Raw genomic sequence first — 5,871 nt, 5'->3', positions numbered from 1 at the left:
TGGCGCCGAGGTGGATTCTATAGGTGCTGGGTTATCCAAATATCACACCCTGCAGAGGAGTCCCAGCGGTCCGCGGAGCTGGAGCCCTGTATGCGTCATGAGACGGAGGAAGATGGTGATGGAGCTTTGCAGAGTTGCAAATTAAAAAAAAAAAAAAAAAAAAAGAGGCAGAAAAAGCGTCAATTGCGGCTCAAGGAGGGAAGAAAAAAAAACAAAACCCCAAAAAAACGTTTTCGCAAATCCTCTCCTCTTCTCCGGAGCTTCTGGGGGTGTACAGTGGGAGTGCACTGCTTATGGGAGGAAAAAAGATATTACACAACCGGAGAGGCAGGGACCGAGTGCGCGGATCGCCGGAGCCCGTGCGTGCGTGCGTGCGTGTGCGTGCGTGTGTGTGTGTGTGTGTGTGTGTGTGCGTGCGTGTGTGTGTGTGTGTGTGTGTGTGTCTGTTGTCACGATGTGAGCGGAGCCTCTTCCTCTTCTTCTGGTAGATGAGCGCTAACGCCGGTCATCTGGAGCGGATCGGCACCGGAGATTCGCTCGCCGCCCTGCGCCCGTGCGGCTGGAAGGACATTGAAGATTTTCATTTCATTTCTGGAGTGGAGGTGGGGGGTGGGGGGGTGGTGTGGGTGGGGGTGGTGGAGGAGGAGGAGGAGGAGAATGAGGCGGGGGGGGGGGGGGGGGCTGTGTGTGTTTTGATGGTGGATGGACTCAATGCTGGATGGAGGACTTGTAGGGGGCTGCATTTGTGCATGCGACTCGTGTGCGGCGTCCATCCTCATGTGGTGCATCACAATCACAACGTGAAACCGCGATGTGCGTTTCCATGATCCCATGAAGGAATTCGCCTTGGGAAGGGTTTGGTACATTGCTGTCCGCGAGAATTAGCATTGAAAAAGCTCAACATGTCCAAAAAAAACCCAAAACATACAGAACATACAAAATGGGATTCTATGCACAGGATAGATTCAATTAGTAAGGTTGTCGTAGGGGTTAAGTGACATATAGTATAGGTTGCATGTATTGGCTGTGGGTGTACATATATATATACATATATATACATACATACACATACACATATATAGATATATACAGATACACACATATATACATATGTGTATATACATATACACATAAAAGGATGAATAAATACGAATACAATAATACGGGCATAGATAACAATTAATAAGTAGATCTAAATGATTAGACCTCATGTTATCAGACCTAATGCTATTTGACCCACTAATGTAACGTTATTACAAAATTATTACAAAGTCTACAACGTCACAACTCTTTATTACAGTGAATAATGGTGATGGTTCCAGGCATATTGTGGAAACTGGTGAATTTTACTGCAGTTGAGGCTTTATTTATGTTTTGTTTGATTTAATGTTGCTTTCCCACCAATTGCAATTAAAGTGCATTGAAATACCGGGGCGTTAACGACATGGCATTTTGATTTCCATGTCACCGACGATTAATGTTCCTGATGTAATAAGCTACATGTTTGGACTGAAACGTTCATTCCATGAAATCAAAGATGAAAACCTCCCGCCTCTCTTCAGGTATGTGTTGAATAATATAAATAAATGACCTGGTAGGCCAAGCCATGCTTCCTGCTGGTGGTGCTGAAAGGACAGCTCCCACCCCCCCCCCCGCGCCCCTCTCCGAGAATGTAGTTTGTCTCCCCCCAGCGGCGAGAAGCTGTTATCACATCTGGTTAGCCAATACTGTAGAAGGTTTTTGTTTTTTATTGAACCTGGTCTTTTTTTGCAGTTTTTGCCTCCCGGTGTGATAGAGCATGCAAAAGAGATCATAATAGAAATAGTGTGAATGGGTTTTGACTTTTGGCAATTGCCAAATGGAGTGTTGTCTAGGATTTTCTCAGATATTGTCAGCAACTTTAGTTGATATATATTGAAATAATATTAAAATTGTGATGTCAGAATAGATAATGGAATTGTCATTTTGGATATTGTAATATATCCTGATATGGTTAAATGTTGTCTTTAAGGCTGCATTACAGTTAATGAATGTGATTTTCTGAACTTCATAGACTGTTCTAGCTGTTCTGACTAATGCCTCTACCTGTTTGGTCATAATATCCACATGTAGTGTAGGGATGGGGTGGTTTGAGCAGCCACACCTGACCACCTGACACACTCAGGAGAGAGGAGCCCTGTCATGACCTGTGTCCATCTGCTCCAGGGCTTGTTCTGTCCAGCTCCCTCTCCACGATAAACTTGTGTTTTTTACCGTACTGTCTGTATCTCTGTGCCGGAGGGCCCTGAACCAAAGGCGTAGGTAGGCGAAACTGTCACACCAATAATTGTTTCTTAAAAATATTGTTATTTGTAAATATCTTATGAAATCATCCCCAAAATACTGTCAAATCATCCATTTTGAGGTGTCGGTCAAAGATATGGTGATATTTGATTTTGACAATATCCCCCAGCCCTACTTGAATTAAATACAAACATCCCTCTCTCCCGCAGCATCTCCCTGATGCTCTTCCTGTGTGGGAGGAAAGAAAATTTGGAATTTGCGAAGAAGCTAAGACACCATTTTGTCAACATGGTTTCGAAATCTCCTCAAATTGTTTGGAGGCTGGTTGTTGGAAAGTAGACGCAAAGAACGATCATAAACATGTATACACTCTGGAGGTCCTGGTTCAGTCACACAGTGTTTTGACCAGCACTTACAATGTGCAGGAGCAGGCAGGGCAGTATTTTGAGAAAAAAAAAAAGTCATCATCAAATTCCTCTCACCTGAGGGCTTTATGTCAGATGCAGAAACGCTCGCATCCGTGACACGAGCAGACAAGGCCAACTCTGTGGCTCTTAGTTCAGCGTATACCAACTATAAGTTTTATCCATGGAAGGGGATTGAGTGCAAAACGTTTTCATTGATATCATTGCCAAGCATCTGTTCACCCCCATCGCAAGGTTTTACATCAATTTGCAACTTTATTTTAGTACAATAGTTAATTTCTTAGCAAAGCAATAACGTTCGCTATAGGATTGCAAGGGCTGTAGTGTATAGCATGTTCTGCAAGCGTTACCTACAGCAGTAAAAATGAAATGCAGCATTAGCTCTATATGCAAATGAAACCCCTTTGACCCAGAATCTCTTTCCAGCTGCATATCCCAAAGAGAGAGAAGGCATAAACTCTAACTAAAGACCTCTCTGATTTTCTTCCATGCTAGGATTTGGGACATCCCTTGCCTTCATTAAACAATTATCCCTGACAGGCAAAGTGCAGACATCAGGTCCCAAGCCGGCATCCACGCTGGTCCCACGTGCGCTCCTCATGTCAATCTTACATGAACCCAGCGAGCTGCAAATCCAGCCCTAATCGAGGCCTTGTTGAACCTCCTCTGGAGCTTTGACTTGCGGAATGCTTTCAGTAAATTGTGCTCTTGGGTAAAAGAAGGGAGGAAGATGTCGGGCCTCTAAATAGCCTCGGCCCTTTGAACGTTCCTCCTACCCTTCATAATTGATTCTGATTAGCGAGAGGCTCCGGGTGAGGCGAAACCCCGCTGGCCCTCTCACCCCTCGGGGATCGAGTGTTATCGCGCCAGTGGTCTGCAAGAGGACTCCACGAGCAAGTCATTGAATCCAAGGGTTTTCGACAGGATGGCAGGGTGCACACCTGTTCATTGCCCCCACCCCCACCCACACACACAGACACACCGCTACCTGAGCACCGCGGGCTCCCACAGCGTGAGGTGGAATCCTGCCTTGTTGCTGTGCGCCGCCCTGCACTCCTCCACGGTGCGGCACATGCGAGGAGGACACTGCCATGTCAGCAGCCTTTCGAAAGCCAGCCCCGAGTGCCTCCTCCGCTCTGAGCTGAACGGAGCTGAGTGAGCGTCCTGACGTGGCTGTCTCTGCATTGCCTCCCCCGCCCACCCCCATAACCCCCCCCCCCCCCCAACTCTCACACACACACACACACACACACACACACGCGCACACACACACACACACACTCATCACATGAAGGACGCCCCCGTGGCTTCAAGCCCTGATCCAAATCTCACGGTGGTCATCAAACAGCCGCAGTGCACAAGTGGACATGACACCGGGGATTCTGGTCAGCATGTCACAATAGTGCGATGCTGTGCAGAGACAAGGGGGATGCTGGTGTGTCGTCTCACAGGTACGTACACGGCTCACAGCGCCTGCTCACCTTATCGCTATTTCCATTTCACTTCGTCTTTCTATCCCTCTACCACCCCCTCCTTTCGATTGGAAAAAGCTCAAAAAGAGGCTGGTCAATGCAAACAACTCTATCTCTCACGTTGTTTATCATATAGAAATGTATTGAATTGAAGGATGGACTTTAAATATCTCGTCCCTCCCCTCCCAACCCGTTTTTATTAATCATTGTCATCTCTTTCATTCAATCCCCGTCTTTATGTTTCGGAAGATTTATAGAACCACTTAATATATTGCCATAATGTCAACATACACTATTTTTTACCTCTTGTACTTGTAATTCAGCCCAACCCGCCCCCACCTCTCTCTCTCACTGGGGAACACAGAACAGCAGAGCACAGGGAATCAATATGTTTTCAATTTACAGCAGCCAGTTGCTCCCTCACATTCTAATGAGATCCTCTCCGAGTCCCGGGCCGTGGGAACGGAGGTGAGACGGAAGCCCAGATGGACGGACAGATAAAAAGACGGGCGGGCACGCACACAGACAGAGAGCGGATGATTCCCAAAGGGCGGCCCTGCGGCTTCCGCCCGGTACCCTGGTATCTGTGTCCCGGGCGGGGTCTGATTTGAGAGCTGCTTGTGTGGCGGGATGGGGACAGAGTTCCGGCTTTATGTGTCCGTCTTAAAAGTGTGCAGAGATTAGCAGGTAGGAAATCCAGATGTGCTGAATACTCTGTTTCCATAGAAACAGCACAGTGCCCGCCCTCCCGCTATAGGCTTGGCACACCACTGTTCATGAGCCTGCGTGTGTGTGTGTGTGTGTGTGTGTGTGTGTGTGTGTGTGTGGCAGTTCCTGTCTGTACATATGTCTGTGTGTCAAAGATGTCTGACTGCAAAAGATGTCTGTTTGTTATATTGGTTATCTGATCATGGGCAATTTTACTGGCTACCGCTATTTTACAGAAAGTTCTAGCTGAAGTATGCGCTTTATTTTGATTCATATGTATTTTATATTATATTTCTGTATTTTTTTTTATATTTTCCAGGAAAATATTGTTCACACGTGGAGTCCAATTTCAAGGGAAACCTGGCTAAGACGCAGCATTAGGGCGCACATACAGGTGACAGGCCAACAAAATTAAAATACAAATAAAAACATGAATGCGGCGACAGGAAAGATTAAAATCCCATTTCTAATTGAACGCCATGACGCTGCGTGAATCTACAGTGTGTGTCATTAGAACTTGGCGTGATTCTTTCATGGTTCTTACAGCACAAAGTCCTCACTTTTAGAAAATCCGGCCAGACTTATATTAACCCTGAAGATGCACGTTAGTTCCGTAGTTCTGTATTTCTTTTTTAAGTTCTGGCGCCCCCTGTACACCTCTGTTGAATTCTAGCTCTGTTTCCGCATGGGCTTACGGGAAGGGCGAAGGATACATAAAGGCAGCAGGTGGAGCTGGTGACATTCTGGAAGCAGTCACCATTCCAATCTTCAAGCAAATCAGTTTGGCGCTTCAATATTAATGTTCATAATTTTACATAAATATACATGTTTCTGATCAAAAAAAGTCAATATCTTATAATCGTACATATCATGGACATGATGTAATAAATATATTATAGGGCTATTATTCTGACTGAGATTAATAATGTCATTGTTGTGTATACTAACTATTGTTTGTTTTCTCTTTTCTCTCACACATTGAA

This window comes from Zeus faber, assembly GCF_960531495.2.
Source record: "Zeus faber genome assembly, chromosome: 11".
Classification (NCBI taxonomy): Eukaryota; Metazoa; Chordata; class Actinopteri; order Zeiformes; family Zeidae; genus Zeus; species Zeus faber.
This window is presented reverse-complemented; position numbering follows the sequence as displayed.